The following is a 20,469-nucleotide window of genomic DNA, read 5'->3' as shown; positions in this document are numbered from 1 at the left end:
TGCTGAAATGTATTCTGGTGGAGTCCAGTCCTACTCCAAATTAAGCCTCACTGAGTTAAATTGATAAGTATATAGGATTGCAGATTAATTTTTACCTCTGAAAGGAATGCGCTGTCAGACATAGAATTTGGTCCCAGGCTATGCTCTGAAGGCACATGAGACCAGCACCCTGCTGAAGCTAAGCAGGGTCAGGTGTGATCAGTGCCTGGATGGGAGACCGCCTGGGAACCATATGTAAGCCGCCTTGGGTTTCTATCATGAAAAGAAAGGCGTGGTATAAATGGAATAAATAAATAAATTTAAGATACATACTTTTCTGGACATGCTTGAAACAAGTGAGTAGGTGGGAAGGGAGTTGTGTTAATCTAATTGGGTCTTCAACATAATGCCCTCCAGATGTTGTTGGACTATAACTCCCATCAGTCTCAGACAACATAACCAATTATCAGGAATGATGGAAATTGTAGTCCTACAACATCTGGAGGACACCAAGTTGGCTATCCCTGGTCTGTAAGGCCCCACAAGTAACTTCTGTTGTTTGTTGCAATACATACAAGAATATAAGAGCCTGCTGGATCCAACCAGTGGCTCATCTAGTCCAGCATCCTGTTCTCACAGTGGCCAATCAGATGCCCTAAAGGGAAGCCCACAAGCAGGACCTGAGTGCATTCTCTTCACTTATATGCCCAGCAACTGATATTCAGAAGCATACTGTCTCTGACAGTGGGAGCAGAACATAGCCATCATTGCTAGGTGACACTGACAGCTTTATCCTCCATGGATTTGTCTAATCCTCTTTTAAAGCCATCTAAGTTGGTGCCCATCACTGCTTCTTGTGGTAGCAAAAATTCCATAGTTTCACTATATGCTGGGCAAGACCACATTTTTAATTGCAGGAGAAGGGATAACGTTTATTCTGGTGGATTACTTTTAATATGTGCATTTTCTGTTAACGTATGTTATGTCTCTTAAGTTCCACTTCTCACAGTTCAGTCGTGCATACATGTCTACCCAATGAGTTCAATGGGACTTACTCCCAGGTAAGTATGTACAGGATTAAGTTACCTCTAAGTTATACTGTTGACAAAAAAAATACAAAGGCAACTAGTAAAGTACTAAAATTTGCATTTTTCTTTGATGACAGGGGATTGCCATATTGATAAAAATGTGTCTTAGTTGAAAGGCAATAATAACCAAAAAAATCATAATATATAATGGACAAATAGAAATCCTGTGGTTGACACAGCATCTGAATTAATAATTTTTTTTTACGTAAAATAGGGGAAGGATTTTGGGGGATCAGGATCCAGTCAGGATCCAGTACCAGGTTTGATTTTGTAGGATATTCTTCCCCATTCCTACTCCTCACCCAGGCTGCTATTTATCATAGGGCCAGCCCTGAATCCAAGGCTGGTGTTTTTTTCTGGAAGCCCCAACTCCTACACTAGGCTGACCAGATCTTCCCCAGTTGGCACAGATCATCAGAGAGAGATGGAAAGATGAACCCCTTTTACAGTCCAAATGGTTTGTGCTCTCGCAAAGCAGCACAATCCCATGGAGTTATTTCAGAAGAGTGCTACAATAGCTCTCTCTCTCTGTCCCTATTGCCATTTCAAGAAGCGCAGACTGCAGGGATGCTGGCAAGAATTTTGCTTCTTCTGCAAACATAAGGAGACCTGTATAAGCAATTTATAAGACTTGGGCTAATAATTAAAGTATGCACAATAAAGTGGGGCTGTCAACTGATTATAGAGTTTTGTCTTAACAATGCTGCTTAACTCAATTAAGCAATCAATTAATTGATTAAAAACCCAGTATTATGGAATTAGAATAGACCCCCTGGGCTAGCTAGTGAGCTGCTAGAACATAGCAACAGCTCCTTCTAACCTGCTTGGAATTCTTATTGTAGCCAGCACATCTCAGCCCTCTTGGGGCCTTCACCTCTTTGACCTCTCTATATGAGGCTTTTAAAGAAGCAGGAGAAACAAGACTAAAGGAAGGAACTGCTATTCCTTTCCCCTGTATCACATCCTGAAGGCTGTCTATTTACATCAGATATGGCAAACGGGGGGGGGGGCAGCCTCATTAATCCTCTGACTACCTCCAGAGGCTACATGGTAGTGGTAAGTGTGGCCATCCCACATGCACACATGCACAAAAGTGCACAGCCCTTCCTCAACTGATCTCTGCTGACCAACTAAAAGAGGGATTAACCTCCGGGCCCACCACACTTCTCAAAAGAGTGGAGAGGGTGCCATTTGCATCTCTATAAGGGCACTGGGCTGCAGGGAGAGGTTGAAATCTCTCCACTCATCCCAGCACTGTCTCTCTTTTAGTATTCTTTTCTTTTTGCTACTGCTGCCAAAATGGGAGGAGCCAGAAGAATTGGCTTGGAGGTAAAGCAGCATCAGGGTCCATGATTTACCCAACTTCTTTTCTATGGAGTCTGATGGCAAAGGGGGATTGGGATGTGTTATAAGGCAGCAGGCAGCCCCTCAACTGCTGAAGAGACAGCTGCCCTTAATAAATTACAGTAATAAACAAAGTTAATCACATTCTTTGCCTAACCCTCAAAATAATTATACTATGTTAAATGGCATGCATGGGCAACAGGTCAGAAAACCACACTGCAAGATGTTTCACATACTGCAGCAACAGTTTGTTTCTTAAACAGCAACCTCTGCATTGTGTAACGTGTTGTCTTATTCCTACCATTGCTGTTGGGCATGAATTGTATAGTCAGCAATGCCAGAAAGCTGTCCAGCAGGGCAAGGAGCAAGTCGATGGTAATGTTGCTGTAGCACTGGGAAAGCTCTCTAGTTACAGAGTCTGAACTAGCACACAGAGCTAGGAAATGAATAGAATGAGGTGTTGCAGCAGCAGCAAATGAAGGATTTCATAGCTGGTCTCGTTGCCTCACCACTTCCCAGAAAACAGATTGGGCCTTGATTGACTGTACTGACTGTTCAACTGACTATTCATTTGGTTCATGGTTCTTCTTCCCCAGTATGGATCAGAGATGCAATGCCTCATACTCCCAGATGTTTACTGTGCCTTCTGGTCTGGGCTTCAGTTCAGACTCATCACTATCTCTGTTTCCAGGAACACAAGAGATTGCCTTATACCAGGGCAGACCACTGGTCCATCTAGCCCAGTACCGTCAACAATGACTGGCTCTCCAGGGTTTCAGGCAGGAGTTTTCCCCAGCTCAATAGCCAGGGATTGATCTGAAATCTTTTGCATGCAACACATGTGCTCTTCCACCGAGTTAAGCCCCTAGGGTGATAGTGGGCAGCCAGAACCTGGAGATGTGACCAGCTGGGGTACATTAGGACCTCTGTCTCTGTAAAGTGCTTGGGTGATGCATCTCCCAAGGTGAAAGCCTTTGGGCATTTGTTGCCTCCCCTGTATTTATGGCTGGTGGCAGATGTTATCTGGGCAGTAGAATTCTCCCCCAAGAAGGAGGTTTCAGCCAGTTTTGATTCTGGGCTGGGTCTAATGGTCAGATAGTGGGATGTGACACACAGCAAATCACTCTAGAATTTGGGGAAAATATCAAAAGCTTGGCGATATACTATTTGAAGGGTAAGGGAAGGTAGTAAAAATTTCTACTAGTCATCCAGAATGCGTCAGCTGTAAGAAGCCCTTTGGATTTGACGCATGGCAGTATTTTTTTCATGACTATTTCGTAAAACAAACTGTGCCTGGAGAATAAGCCATTTTGTACACTGAGTCCATCTACACCCTCCTGTCTCCCGAAGTGCACTTGCTGTACTCGAGGAAGCATGTTGCAAGCCATGGAAAATTTGCAGTAGAAAGAACAGCACAAATAAATATGCATAAAGGTACCTAGTCTCTGAAATTGTAGGGGGTGGGACTACTCACATTTCTTGACATTCCGATGACTGATGACGCAGCTCTACATCATCCACATCCCCTATATAAATTTACTGTTCCCCAGTTTGTGGTGGCCTCATAAACCTTACTCTCCTTTCTTTGCCATCTATCAGAATGTTTCCTCTGATTATGGATGAATGCTTCTTTTCTTTTTTCTTGCAGAAATCATTTTTCTTAGCAGTGGAGGTGAAATAGGGAGGGCAGGTCTTTTGATGTTGAGTTAAGGTCAGTAGCTTCCTTTTAGCTGCTGAAGCTAGAGACATAAAATCTGAGTCTCTTGTGAGAGTTAGTCTACCGAGAGCCCTGCACTAATTAAGACAGTGAAATGATGTTATTACATTGTTATATTTATAGCATGTTTATTGCACAGTCAGTTTATTGTGATGCTTCATGGCAACTGATGAATGGGATAGAACTGCAATAGGAACAGGAACACAGACACACAGAGAGAGAAACGTGGACACAATTAGAACATATGGTGTGTTATACAACTCCTTTTCATTTTTTAGAAAAGCAAAAAACTTGTGGGTCAATCTCCCAGCAGCATATATTCATTTACAAGGGATAGGGATGTGCTCATTTTGAAAGGAACAGCTTCTGAGTTACCAGCCTTTCCAAACTCTGTAGCTTCAGCTTTTATCATTCATATCCCACCCACAGCACCCAGAGTGGGTTGGCAAGTGCATGTGAATGAGCAACAATAGATCTTTGGAGGATTGCTCAGCTGTCATTCACGGTGACACTCTGACACTGAAGGGATTCCCCCCCCCAAGAAAGCTCACAAGGATTGGAAGTTTTCTTGTTCAGCAAAGCACAGAATCTGTCCCTCTGTAGTTATGCTAAGAAACTAATGAGAAGTATGTTCCCTTCTGTCCCCCTCCCATCAGCACCATGCAATGCCATGTATTATAATTGTGGAGAGTTAGAGATGTAGGGGACTGAGGAATTGCTAGAGGATTTGGGACATCATTTACCTTTGCATAAAAAAAAACTAAAAGGGAAGGATAGCAACGTGTCCTCTTGACCCTTGCCCTTCTTAGCTTATTAAAGTTGCTGAGGGGGGTTGACCAAGTGGTCCAGGGTGTGGTCAATGCATCATTGCGGGAGGGAGTGGTCCCAGCTGCCTTGAAAGAGGCGGTTATCCAACCACTCCTGAAAAAGCCCACCCTGGACCCATTGGTTTGTGACAACTACCCACTGGTTGCAAATACCCCCTTTTTAGGGAAGATGATTGAGAGGGTTGTGGTGCAGCAGTTGCAAGTACTCTTGGATGAAACAGATTATCTTAACCCATCCCAGTCTTGGTTCAGGCCTGGTTATGGTACTGAATCAGCCTTGGTCGCCCAGATGACCTTTATCGGGAGGAGGATAGGGGGAGTGCAACCCTGTTATTCTTACTTGATCTCTCAGCGGCTTTTGATACCATTGACCATGGTATCCTACTGGGCCAACTTGGTGAGGTGGGTATTGGAGGCACTGTTTTACAGTGGTTCCAATCCTATCTCAAGGGTCAATCTCGGATAATAGCATTGGGTGACTGTCTTTTGGCCCCCTGGCAGTTGTCCTGTGGGGTGCCACAAGGTACCATCTTGTCCCCCATGCTGTTTAATATCTATATGAAGCCCTTGGGAGCAGTCATCAGGAGCTTTGGGGCGAGGTGTCAGCAGTATGCTGAAGATACCCAGCTCTATTTCTCTGTAACATCTGAATTGGGAGAGGCCATGCAACCCCTTGACCACTGCCTGGACTCGGTGGTGGGCTGGATGAGGGCCAATAAACTGAGTCTGAATCCTAGCAAGATGGAGGCACTGGGTTGGTGGTTCCCGAGTTTGGTTAATTGGTCAGTTGCCTGCTTTGGATGGGGTCGTACTCCCTCTGAAAAACCAGGTCCATAGCCTAGGGGTGCTTCTGGATCCATCTTTGTCGCTAGAGGCCCAGGTGACCTCAGTGGCTAGGAGTGCCTTTTACCAGCTTTGGCTGGTAAGACAGCTGCAGCCATTTCTGGACTGGGATAGCCTGACCACTGTTGTCCACACACTGGTAACCTCCAGGCTGGATTATTGTAATGCACTCTATGTGGGGCTGCCCTTGAGGTTGATCCGGAAGCTGCAGCTGGTGCAAAATGCGGCGGTGAGACTGCTCACTGGGGCAGGGTATCGCCAACACGTCACCCCACTGCTGAAAGAATTGCACTGGCTGCCCATTTGCTACCAGACAAAGTTCAAGATTCTAGTTTTGGTGTACAAAGCCCTAAACAGCTTGGAACCAGGATACCTGAAAGACCATCTTATCCTTTATATACCCAGTTGATCACTGCGCTCTGCAGGTGAGGGCCTCCTTTAGATACCATCTTATCAGGAGGTCAGTTCTGCACAACATAGGAAACAGATCTTTAGTGTGGCAGCACCTACCCTGTGGAATTCCCTCCCCTTAAATATTAGGCAGGCGCCATCTCTGTTATCTTCTTGGTGCCTTTTGAAGACTTTCCTCTTTCAACAAGCCTTTTAAGTTGAGACCTATCCCAGTCTGCATATGTGTTGGAATTGCTTTTAATATTTTTTTATTATTTTAAACAATATGTTTTTAACCCTTTTTTAAAGATATTGTTAAAGCTTTTTTTAAAAGTTGTTTTGTTTCCATGTATTTTAAGGTCTGTTTTTATGATGTTTTGATGTGTTTTTGCGCTTTTGTTTGCTGCCTTGGGCTCCTGCTGGAAGGAAGGGCGGGATATAAATCAATCAATCAATCTACCAACAGTTGTCCAATATTTAAAACATTAAAAGCATGCCCAAAAGAAGAGGGAGCATTTTGATTTAACATAAGGAAGAGCTTGATCATTCTGCAATGGAATAAACTGCATAAGGAGACTGTGGAGTCCCTTCTTTGAAGGCTAAGGAGAGCACAGTTGGGTAGGCACATGAGAAGCTTTGAGTATAGAATCATGTACCTGGATGGGTTGCCTGACCCATTCTATGATTTTGCTTTGTGTTATGCATAGGAAAATAGAAAGCTGCCTTATACCAAATCAGACCATTGGTGTATCCAGCTCTGTATTGCCTACACTGTGATTTGAGTGGCTCTCTTGGGTTTCAGACACAAGTCTTTCCCAGCCCTACTTGGAGATGCTGCAGGTTGAACATGAGAACCTTTGCATGCAGCACATATGCTCTAGCACTGAGCTACAGCCTTGTGGTTTTATATTGCTGTGGTCATAACTAGAAGTGTTTGACTATGGAAGCCTGGCAAAGGTTCTACTTGTTGTAGAACTTTGGCCATTTGGAAGAAATCAATGGCATTTCCAATAGCCATAGTTGTCATTCTTTTTAGTCCATCCCTTCATATGCTTTGTTTCCCACCTGATTCCTTCTCTTAATGATGATCATCTGTTGTTGCTTAGATGCTATCACTGTCTCAACACCAACATTTCTTGCTATGGATTTGGCTTAGCTCTTTTGCACCTGCTATACAGTAGGCCCCATAAGTTGGCCTCTCAATTAACAAAGGAGGTTTAGTCCCAGGCTATGGGCTGAAAACACATTTATTTATTTATTCATTCATTCACTCAATTTATATCCCGCCCTTCCTCCCAGCAGGAGCCCACATGACTATGCCTGGATAGGAGACAGCCTTGAAATCACATTTATCCCACCTTGACAGGAGGTCAAGGTAGGAGAAAGGTGGGATGAACACGTAAGAAAATAAGTAAAATAATAATTCTAGAGGGTTAGCTGTATTCACCTGTTGCAGCACAAACAACAAAGAGGTTTCTGGTACTTAATACTAAAAAAATTTGTTATTTATTTATTTATTACATTTATATACCACCCCATAGCCGACGCTCTCTGGGCAGTTTACAGCAATTTATGACAACTTTCATGAACTCCAGTACATGATCAGATGTATGTTATCCTGAGTTACAGGTATAATAAGATTTTGTTGTTTCTCATCAAGAAAGTGTCACAGCTCCTGATCTTATTGTCCCAGCTCAACTCTTCTGATAACAAACAGCTCCAGCAGGCAGACACACAGACACACACCTGTGCCAGGTACATTTGACTTGTGTAAGCTAGCAGATGCAATGGAGTCTGAAAGGCTGCCAGTAAAAGCGTGTTCAGTTCTACTGTTTGAGGATAACTCACCAATTCTGCATTTGCTTTCATTTAGCATTCAAAGAGGGTCTCTACATGAATTGTAAAGACAAAAGGAAGCTCACTGGATGCATCCATGGGTATGAGGGGAAACAGAGATAACAACCAAACTGTCCTATGCAGTTTCAAAGGGGTGTTTATAAAAACAGAGGAAGCTCCCTTTTTCTAATTATACTTTCTCTCCTTTGCACTTGACTAAAATATTTTTTGTTTAGTTTGTATTTTGCCAAAGCACTAGAACTTGTCTCCCATGTGCAGCACAGAAGTATAGGTAACTGGCAGTTAATAAGTTCACTAAGCATGGATGAAAGCTCATTAATGGCTGTTGAATTATTTGATGGCAGTTCTTCGGGCATCTAAATAATGACATAAATATATTCTGCAACTCTGTTATCCCAGTAGAGTACATGGATCATTTTTCTTTCATTAACAATGGAGCAGAAACCATTTTATTTATATGCATACCCACTTCCATGCCTAAAAGCTTGGCCCTCTAAAATTGTTAACACTAAATCCTGCTTGGCTCCTGATGAAGGGGAAAGTATCGAACAACAGAACCCCACACCCCACCCTTTTAGCAAATTTGTCCACTGCATATTTAAAAGTTAAAGTCAAGTCCTACAGAATAGTTCAGCTTTGTCTCCATGAGGATGGCACAATCAATAATAAAAACACTGCAATGTTAATTTAATTATTTCAGTGTAACTACACTGATTATATCTATTAACCCATGAGCTGTTTATTTATTTATTTATATTTATTTCAGGATTATTTTTTTTAACCTACATATTCATAGATTTAAGGGTGGAATTTTTAAAGCAGTAATATTGCAAGTGCAACAGCAGGGATCATTCTGTTTGTAACTTAAGATTTAATTCTGTTAGTGTTAAATCAGCTAACCATGAGATGGGTGGAGGAGTTGCTTAGCTACCAGGCAGAGTGTCATGATCTTCAGTGAAGCAGCAAGACCTCCAGTTGCCTGTGTAGTTCTGAGGGAGTTTTCCTTGATATGTTTACCTGTTATGTCTCCCTGCTATGTACAAGACCTGAACTGAAAAATAAAATCTTTGTTCCTTTCTCTTCAGATTATACACTGTTTTTTTTAAATAATTTTTATTCAAATTTTTCAAAAAACAAACAAAACAAAATCAAAAAAACATAACAATACAACAAAAAATAAAAATAAAATAGTTGACTTCCGATTTGTCGCAGATCAGCTATTATATAATATACATCAAACCTGTCCCTTAATATATACATACAGAATCCCTTTTCTCCATAGGCTGTCTTAATTAGTCGTCAAATCCCAGTATCATCATTTTATTTTGATCTTTCAACAAAAAGTCTAAGAGAGGCTTCCATTCCTTAAGAAATGTATCTGTCGATTTTTCTCTAAGTAAACATGTCAATTTATCCATTTCTACTAAGTCCATTAATTTCAATAGCCATTCTTCCATTGTTGGTGTTGATTCCATTTTCCACTTTTGTGCATATAATAATCTTGCTGCCGTAATCATATATAATATTATTCTTCCATATTTCTTTTCTATTTGTTTATCCATAAAACCCAATAAAAAAAATTCTGGTTTTGAGTGAATATTTATCTTTAGAATTTTTTGCATCATCCTACCTATCTGTGCCCAAAATGATTTTGCCTTTTTACACAGCCACCACATATGATAAAATGATCCTTCTTGTTTACATTTCCAACAAACATTAGAAACATTACTATACATTTTTGACAACTTTTCTGGAGTCATGTACCAATGGTACATCATTTTATAAAAATTTTCTTTAAGATTATAGCATGGTGTAAATTTCAAGCCTTTTTTCCACATATTTTCCCATTGATCCATTTGTATGTTATAACCAAAATTTTTTGCCCACTTTACCATACACTCTTTTACTTGTTCTTCCTCCATATCCATTTTCAGTAAGAGTTTATACATTTTCGCAATTATATTTTCATCATTTGTACACAATCCTATTTCAAAATCAGATTTACTTATTTCAAACCCATACATTTTCTTGTCCATTTTATATCTTTCTAACAATTGTAAATAGGCAAACCATTGAAAACTATGTCCTTCCTTTATCAGTTTTTCTTTCTCTTTCATTATATATTCTCCATGTACATTTTCTAATAGTTCTTGATAAGTTAACCATTTCTCTTTTCCAGCCATTTCTCTTCTGTAAAACGCTTCTTGACTTGAAACACATAATGGTATTTTCGAATAAAACCTTGGTTTATATCTATTCCATATTTTCAACAGAGGACGTCTTATAAAATGATTATTAAAGTCTATATTTACTTTTACTTTGTCATACCATAGATATCCATGCCATCCCCACTTCAAATTATGTCCCTCCAAATCCAATAGTCTTTTATTCCTCAATAAGATCCATTCCTTTATCCAGACTAGACAGCAGGCAGCAAAATAAAGTCTCAAATTTGGTAATCCCAGTCCTCCTCTTTCTTTGGCATCTTGTAGTAGTTTAAATTTAACTCTTGGTTTTTTTCCTTGCCATACAAATTTAGAGATATCTTTTTGCCATTGTTTAAAAGGTAAATCAGAGGATATTACAGGTATTGTTTGAAACAAAAACATCATTCTCGGTAATACATTCATTTTTATCACAGATATTCTACCCATTAATGACAGTTGTAGTTTATCCCATTTTAGCAAATCTTTCTTAATCTCTGTCCATAATTTTTCATAATTATTATGAAACAACTTTGAGTTTTTATTTGTCATAGTGATACCTAAATATTTCAACTTTTCTCTATTGTAAAATCTGTCTTGTCCATTAACTCTTTCTGTTCCCTTAAAGTTAAATTTTTCACCAACATCTTTGTTTTTTGATTGTTGATCTTAAATCCTGCTAACGGTCCAAATTCTTTTAATTTGTCCATCAATACATTAATTCCTTCCAAAGGATTTTCTAGTACAATTATCAAATCATCAGCAAATGCTCTCAATTTATATTCTTATAATATAATATATCATTAATCCCGAAATTCTTTTATCTTGCCTTATATCTCTAAGCAGCACTTCTAAGACCAGAATAAATAAAAGGGGAGATAAAGGACATCCCTGTCTTGTACCCTTTTGTATTTCACATGAATCCGTTAAATCTCCGTTAACAATTATCTGAGCCTTCTGAGATGTATAAATCGATCTAATCCATTTTATAAAATTGTCTCCAAAATCCATTTGCTCCAAAACCTGAAACATAAATTTCCAATTCAAATTATCAAATGCTTTTTCAGCATCTAAAAAAATCAAAGCTGCTTGTTTATCATTTCGTTGTTCTAAATATTCCAAGACATTCAAGACATTCCTGACGTTATCACGTAATTGTCTTTTAGGTAAAAACCCTGATTGATCTTCCTGAATAAATTGTTGCAATATTATTTTCAATCTTTCTGCCAAGATCATCGTAAAAATTTTATAGTCATTGTTCAATAGAGATATTGGTCGATAGTTTTTTGTTTTAGTTAAATCTTGCTCCTCTTTAGGTATTAATGTTATGTTAGCATTTTTCCAACTATCCGGTATCTTTCCCTCTTGTAAAATAAGATTCATTGTAAACTGTAAAGGTAGTAAGAGTTCTTCCTCCAAACATTTATAATACATTGCAGATAACCCATCTGGTCCTGGTGCCTTTCCTAATTTAATTTTGTTTATAGCTTCAGATATCTCTCTTGACGTAATAGGGCCATTAATAGCTTGTCTCTGAAAATCTGTAATTTTAGGCAAATTCTGTTTAGATATATACTCTTCTATTTTTTCAGATGGAATTTCCTGACATTTGTACAATGTTGAATAATATTGATGAAAAATCTTTTTAATTTTTACATTATCTGTCAACGTCTCATCTCCTTCTTGCATCTTTAAAATAATATTTTTTGACGTTCTTTTCTTAATTTATATGCTAACCATTTCCCAGGTTTATTTGCAAATTCAAAAGTCCTTTGTTTAGAAAATTTAATTTTCTTTCAATTTCTCTAACTGTCAGCATTGATACTTGCTTCTGTAACATTTTAATTTGATTTACAATAGAGACTTTAGTTGGATTCTTTTTCAATTCTTCCTCTTTTTGTTTTATTTCTTCCAAAATTAATTGCATTTTCTGTTGTTTCTTTTTTTTTAATTCAGAGTTACATTTGATAAAATATCCCCTCATAAATGCCTTACTTGTATCCCAAACGATATTTTCACTTGTTCCTTTATGTAGGTTATGTTCAAAAAACTCTTTTAATTTCTTCTTACATTCTTGTACTACTTTGTCATTCTGTAATAAAGATTCATTTAGTCTCCATCTAAATCCAAGATTTTTTTTTTAAAGTTAATATCACAGGATTATGATCCGAAAAAGTTTTTGGTAATATATCCATTTTAAAAGTATCCTTCGCTAAAATTTTAGACATCCAAATCATATCAATCCTCGAGAATGTTTTGTGTCTTTCTGAAAAATAAGTAAATTCCTTTGCATTGTCATTTATATATCTCCAGGTATCCACCAATTCTAAATGTTCCATCAGTTCAAAGCAAATCTTCGGTAATTTACCCTGTGTCTCTTTGATATTTTTTTCAGAAAGCCTATCAATTTTTGGTGAGATTACCCCATTCCAATCACCCATGACACACCAATGATCATATGAAAACTCTGACAATTTTTCCATAAGTCCTGTGTAAAACCTTGTTTTATCTTCATTAGGGGCATAGATACCCACTATCAAAATGTTTGTACCCTGTAGAGTAATTTCAACCCCCACAAATCTACCACTATCATCCAATAATACCAATTTAGGAAGCAATTGTGGGTTAATGTAGAGAACAACTCCATTTTTTTTTTTTGGTCCAGCCTAAATAAATTCTTCACCCAAATTTTTACAAATCAAATATTTGGAATCTTTCTTCTTAATATGAGTTTCTTGTAGACAAATTATATCCAATTTTAATTTTTTCAAATAATGAAACACTTTCTTTCTCTTCTGCGCCGTATTAGCTCCATTTATATTCCAAGTTAGATATTTGTAATCCATCTTTAAGCGTGTATTTTAAAATGTGCCTGATGCTCCTTTTAATCCATCATCTTCCTTCCCTTCCTCTGCATATCTTTGTTGACTTTGTTCCCCAGGAATTATATCCATATCTTTAAGTTTTAAAACTTTTCTCAAGAAGTCCCTTGCTTTTTGAACAGTATTCAATCTATATTTCTGTTGTCTGAATGTAAAAATCACTCCTTCTGGAACATCCCATCTAAATTGAATTTTGCGTTGCTTAAGTTTCTCTGTAAGGAAAGCATATTCTTTTCTCTTACGTAAAAGTCTAGTAGGAATTTCTTTCATCACCAGTATTTCCTTACCATCAATTTTAAAGGTATTTTTAAAGTGTTGTTGTAATACCATATCTCTGGTCATCTTCTTTATAAAATGAACAAGTACATCTCTTGGAATTTTATTCATTGTTGCATATCTGGAATTGATTCTATACACTTTGTCTATTTCAAATTCCATCCTATCTTCATTCAAATCCAGAAATTTTACTAGAGCATTCACAATTTTATCTCTGATGTCTTCACCTGTTTCCTCAGGGATTGCACGGAATCTCGAACAATGTTCTTTATTTCTCATTTCTGTCACAGCCATATAGTCCAAGTTTTTTTCTAATTCCAGATTTAATATATCTGTTCTATTCTCCAAGATTTGTACCTTTTCTTTAGTGTTTTTTGCATCCTCCTTTATTTGCCCAATTGTCCCTTTAATCTCATCCACTTGTGTTTTAATATAGTCTTTTATATCTGTCAGTTCAGTTTTCATTTCCTGTTTTATATCATTAATCCCTTCCATTATTTTTTGAAACATGTCTGGGGGTATAGCCCCTTCCTGTGGTTCAGTAGAACCTCTTCGCTCCTGGGCCTTAGTTGCTCTTTTAGTTGTCATTTTCAAGAGAAGCCTTTAATTTCTGTTATTAATCACTGTTCCAAAACCTAGAGGCAGTCTATTTCTTTTTTTTTTCCTCCACCAACAAAAGAGATAATATTCCAGGCCTGTTATTGTAGTCCAGCCAGCACAGCACAGTTCTTATCTACGTCCAAGAATGCAAAACAATTCTGGTTCCCAACACCAAACGTTTAGTAACATATATGAGCAGCAGATTCGTCCAAAAAGAAATAGTCCAAGGAGAAAAATAGTCCAAAATATATTTCCATCAAATAATAATTACCTCTCATCTGTTTTTAAACTTTAAAACTCCAAATTCAGGCCAGCTTTTTGTCGTAGAAAAAATATATAAGTTGTTTACATTTTCTTTCTTCCTTAATTATATTTAAAAGAGAAAAAGTATGACTCACCCAGGTTTCTCAGTTGCTGGTTCGTAAACAAATCCCTTTTATTGTAGTAATTTAAGCCGAATGATAAGATTTAGACAGAAGTAGGCTCGCTGGTTAAGGACTTTTTTTTAAGAAGAAAAAAAAACGCTTCGCTTTTTTCCAGTACAGCTTGCATGGAAATCCTAGCTCCGTCTTCAGCCGCTCGGCATGCCTTCTTATCTCAGGGCTTTCCTGATCAATTCCAGCTGCCGACAGCTCAACGAAGCCTTGTGGAAAATCTGATCGGTTCTCCTATACCTTGGAGAACATTTAAGCCAGTCAAAGTTTCCTCTTGACTGGCTTTTATCCTGAAAAAAGCTTTCTCTGAGACAGAGATCTCTCAGAGACAGTCACCAGCTGAGCACTCACTTCCGGGAAGTCTATACACTGTTTTTGTTCAGTTTACTCAGCAAAGTGTTATTAGGACTTTTCTTTTTGGACTTCATCTATATTATTTATAATCCATCCATAACAAATATATAAAAACAGGTAATACACAGTTAAAACTAAAACATAAACCATAGCAGCAGACTAATACCCCCCAAATACCTGAACAAATAAAGAAACCTTAGCAAAATATAAATATGTCAAAAGTGCTGGTGTCTGGCATACCTCCAGGGGAAAGCATTCCATAACTAGGATCCTATCTTGTGTCTTTATCTGATATATCATTCCTATTGTTTGAATAGCTAAAACAGCACACACACCCAAGCCATCAATAGCTTCGTGTATTTGCCTAACCCTCTTTTAAAGCCCAGCAGAGGGTCAAATTTAAGGCACCTTGATCCATGGGGCATAGGCCCTAAATGTGAGTCCCAGTTACCATCACTACCAATAGAAGTGCAGTAAGTTTGACTTTACTGAGACTTTAAGCCCTTGCTATAGACTTTCACTCCCTTTTCCCAGGCACAAGAAGTCTAAATGCCCATACGTGGGTCACAACAAGAAGTCATTTGGCCTGTACTTGCACTTTATTGGGGTCCTTTCCTGAGACAACTGCTGTAGAACCCTTAACTTCCACCTGTTCCTTGTGTCCATGGTGGATTGGGGCTAGGGTATCCTTCACTTCTGAGCCCTGTGGCCCCAATAGCCTCTTTGTTAGGGTTGGGAAGGGATATGTCCAGAGTTCCTCTGGATGTCTCTTGTGCAGAATTCTCTAGGATCACGCTTAGCAGGCCAGTCCCACAATATCCTTACTCCAGAGAATTTGGGTGGCCAAGGAAGCCTATTTTCCAAGCCCCCTGTACCTCCCCATTGGTAGAGGCAGACATTACAGTCAGTCCCTAAGATAGCTGCTCCTCAGGTCTCTGCTCTGTCTCCACAACCCCTCTCCCTGACTGCTAGCTCTAGGCAATTTATGCTCAGCAGCTCCAGGAAACCTTCATCAGTCTCAAGCATTAGCAGCTGTTCCCTGCTCCACCCATCTCTTGCCTTGGCTGATTGAGATCCTGCCCTGGCTCCTACAGAAGTGGATTGGGGACCATACTAGTAGGAGCCCTTTGGGCCAAGGCAATCCCCTGCGGACCTTCAAAGTGTCCATCCCTATATCCTGTGGGAGTAAATTCCATAGTTTTAACTATACTCTGTGTGAAGAAGTACCTCCTTTTGTCTGCCCTGAATCTTCAGCTGCACTGGATGTCCACGTGTTCCAGTTTTATGACAGAGGGCGAAAAACTTTTCTCTATCTATTTCTCCACACCATGCATAATTTTATGACTAAAAATGCTTAAAGATGAATTAGGTTTTAACAAAGAAAAAGCAAGGGAATAATGAAGCAAAAATAACCTTGCACATCCCTGCCATGCAGTGTGTCTGTCATTATCAGCTTCTACCCAGGTGTGCAGCACTGGCACACAGAAATTGCACCTGCTTAGGTCAACAAAAGAGTAAACAACACAGTTATAAAAAACCACCTTTCAACATATATTCTGCATACGACTGTAACATTCAAATTAGCCCTCAGTGACAGGTAGGAAAGAGAATGAAATCCCCTGAGAGCAAGGTGTCTATCTGGTATGCTTCTGGGAACAAGGAAAATGGAGATGCCTGAAGGAGGTCCTGCTAGGCCTGGACAAGTCACAGGAAAGAAGACAAGTTCAGTCAGGAAAGGAGAGTAACCCTTTCAAGGAAACAAAATGGCAGGCATCGTTTTGAAATATTTTTAAGGAACCTAAATATCTAAGGTTAGCTCTTTAAACAACAAATTGACCCCAAGTGAATAGGAATTTGCAATCAGTTCATGAATTTTCAGTTCAAATAAGGTGAATGATAGAACCTGGAAGCTATAGAAAAGGACTGGAATACTTGATGAGCGGTCGATGCTGGATTCATCTCCTTTGAAGGGTCCAGATTGGCTGCTGCAAGAGACACAGTTGAATAGGCTAGTAAATCCATTCTAAGGATCTGCTGGAGGTTCTTAGATATTTACTGTCTTGCATTTAATCAATTAATAATCTAATTAAAAAACACAAGCAAGAAACTAGGTCAGAGTCAGCCAGGACTTAAACAGATGAATTGGCTGTTAACTCTTATTCATGGTCCTGTGACGACAGATTATTTATTCTCTTTTTTCCCAATTCAAAGTGCCTTGGTTTTAAAGAATAACTCAATCTTGAAAGGAGCAATTAGGATGTTGAAGTAGAAGTCCAAGTTCTTACTCAACCATTAAGCAAAACTGCTATTTCTGTAACAGGCCTTAATTGACTGTTAGCAGCACTGGGCCTCCAAACGCAGTTGATGCTCAAGAGCTGCAATCCTACACTTAGCAGGAGGATAAGTAGACTTTCTTCAAGGCTTGAGGCATTTTATTCTGGTAGCTTTAAATGAGTCAAAATTCCAATTCCTCTTTTCAGGCTCTAATCATGGACTAATTTCCCTGATAAAGCCACTCAAACTTTAGGTTCTGCCTAAAGAGCTGGCAGAAAGCCCTGTATTTTGCTCTCAATCTTGGCTGCCTCAAAGTCTCCAGGGACTGGAAATAGATCATTGTTTTCAGCCTTCTTTTTGTAACCTTTTTAACCTATTCCTTAGGACTCTTTTTAACAGCTTACCTAGACATTAAGGGCTAACATTTCACTGAAAACAAAACCATATATGATATCTGACATCCAGTAATGGCATTTGAAGCAGAGAAATCTTAAATCCTTTTCAGATATGCAGAATACTGAATGAGATCACATTTCTGGGCTTAGATAGGCCTTTGTAGCGTCTGCAACACATTTTTTATTATTATTATTTCCATGTAAGTTGTCAGATGCACGTTTCAATGCCAGACAGTCTTTGGGAAGGAATACTTGTTTCAGTCTCACACATGCCAATTTATATTCCATTCTATTACAAGCACTTTTATTGTTAAGCACTTAATCATATACACATTTATCTGGGAATAAGCCCCCAACTGATCTCAGTGGGACCTGCTTCTGAGTAGACACATGCATAGGATTGCAGTGTTAGTTAACCAACTAGATAATACTGTGTCCTACATTTATATCTGTCATTACCAAAACAATTAAGATTCAGGGGGAAAGCTGCATGCCCTTGGAGCCCAGGCAAGTGTTAATATTCACTCTTAGGAAAAAGGATATAGACACTGGGAATATGCAGAATACCACAGAGATTATAGTTCAGTGAACAAATTAAATTGGAACAGAATTTCATATGCTGCTTTTCAAAGCTCTCTCAAGAGGGAAGGGACTATGTGCATGTCGCATCTGTAGGTCTCATTTTGTTCTTCCTTTTTCCTCTTCAAAATGCACTGTGAAGATTCAGAACATGTATTAAAGGGAGTGAAAAGAAGAAACATTTGTTCTTAACTTGCTTTTAAGCATCTGTCCTTTTTCTGACCTTTAGTGTCCAACTGAAAAGAAGTAACTTGAACTTATCTTTCTGTGTCCCATTTTTGTTCTTTAACCACAACTTCAAAGGATTTGCTTTCATACTGCCTAAAGTTTAAGTGATCTGGTTAATACCATGGTAATCTTGCATCCTAAGGGCCACGATTACAATTTTAGCTACATAAGTTTACCTACCAGGTTAAGTTTACCTGCCATATTCCTCTTCAAAGTGGCACCCATCTTGGCCGTTTCTTTTCATACTACTAGTATGTGATCAGGAGCTGCTGCAGTGTAGTCAGGAGGACCGACTGCATGTTTATGTGAGACCTAAGGCATGGGTGCCCGTAAGTTCCCACTCTTACCTCTCCTTTTTTATCTCTCCCCTCTCTTCAGTTGCAGCTGCCTTCTTTGTCTCTCAGCACTGGAGCTCTCTTTTATTACTATTTTTATTATTATTATTTTATTCATTTATATCCCACCTTTTCCCCAGAACTGGGACTCAAGGAGGCTTAAAAAAAATAAAACAAATACATTTAAAAACATATAAATAAAACATACAGAAGTTATTAAATTAAAACTATTTAAAACATGGTGATTAAAAAAAATACAAATCAGTAAAAACCTCACCCACCTTTGCAATCAGTTCCCAAAAGCCTGTCGGAACAGAAGTATCTTCACCTGCCAACAGAAAGACGTCAGGGAGGGAGCCAGTCTCACCTCCCTAGGATGAGAGCTCCACAGCCTTGGGGCAGCCACCAATAGGGCTTTTTTCCATGTTCCTACCAGATGTGCCTATGAGGGTGGCGGGACTGAGAGAAGGGCCTCCCCCGATAATCTCAGAGCTCAGACAGGCTCATATAGGAAGATATGGCCCTTCAGATAGCCTTTTGTCTCTCTCCCCACATTAAACTTCTCTCCCTCTCCTCAGGAATCTATCAGTTTCATTTTTTTCATTTTTTCAGTCTTAAATTAAGGTCTCCAGGTTTCTGCAGCATTTTTTAAAAAAATAAATCTTCATGAAAATTCTTCAGCATTTTAGTGTGAATGTTTCCTTATAAACACATTTTTATCTGCAGTTATGACTAATGTACACATTTTTGCAAGCAATTTCTCCTAATGTATTTTTGTATGTTATTTTCCCTAATATATTGATTTTTATACACAACCCCCCCCCCAATATATGCAGTTTTGTAAACATTGGTTAGAAAACTGCATCACAAAATCCAGATAAGTGCAAATTTTGAAGGATGGCTGTGTTTCAGATCTCATATTGTTTTGGAAAGTGTGAATTTGATACATTTGGCTCTATCCCCCTGCAGAGTGGGCAGTAGACTGTTCACCTAGACGAGGAGTGGGGAACCTGTGGTCCTCCACATGTTGCTGGAGTACAGCTCCCATCATCCCGGACCACTGGCCATGCTGGCTAGGCCTGATGGGAAATAGACCCCAATTCAGCAACATCTGGAGGGCTACAGGTTCTCCACCCCTTACCCCTGTCCAGTCCATCTCTCATGTATCACCGCAGTGTGAACATTATGAGGACTTTAGGAATTTTGTCAATCATAAAATGTGCAGAGGCCCTTTACAAGTCAAGAAAGGCTTCCCATTGCAGACAGTCACTCTATTGGAGGGTGACCAGATTAGCAACAGGGAACTGAGCTAGCATGCTTGTCCCACATGCTCTCCATACCAAAGTACGTTTACTTGATCCCTAACTGTAACACTTGAAAAGGGTTACAGAGAGTCTTGTAAGGGGGAAAATGTTGCAACTTAATATTCAGTTACTATTGTATGATGGCTACGGCCATACTACCCTGAACATGCCCTATCTCATCTGATCTCGGAAGCTACACAGGGTCAGGCCTGGTTAGTACCTGGGTGGGAGAGCACCTGGAAATACCGGGTGCTGTAGGTTTAGAGGAAGGCAATGGTAAACCACCTCTGAACACCTTACCATGAAAACCCTATGAATATATCCAAAAAAAGATTCATAGGGCTGCTGTAAGTCATAATCGACTTGAAAGAATATAATAACAGCAACAAAATTGTATGATGAATAGTGACTGAGGGTTATAGGGACATCCATCATGGCTAGGTTTGATCTTACCTGGTTGCTAACACTTGCAGCCCAGACTGTTATTGAGTGAATTGCTCCTTCTGAAACACCATGTAATGGTTATAAAGGGTATTTTTCATCATCTATTTGTGCAGAA

General features: G+C 39.1%; 1 pseudogene; it reads left to right on the top strand.

Annotated features, from left to right (window-relative positions):
* The first annotated feature begins 20,052 nt into the window (after nucleotides 1-20,052).
* Nucleotides 20,053-20,171, top strand: LOC133375835 (5S ribosomal RNA; annotated as a pseudogene).
* The last annotated feature ends 298 nt before the right edge of the window (nucleotides 20,172-20,469 follow it).

The sequence above is a fragment of the Rhineura floridana genome, chromosome 1, assembly GCF_030035675.1.
Source record: "Rhineura floridana isolate rRhiFlo1 chromosome 1, rRhiFlo1.hap2, whole genome shotgun sequence".
NCBI classification, from domain to species: Eukaryota; Metazoa; Chordata; class Lepidosauria; order Squamata; family Rhineuridae; genus Rhineura; species Rhineura floridana.
The sequence above is the reverse complement of the archived record's forward strand: the minus strand, read 5'-3'. Positions and strand labels throughout refer to the sequence as shown.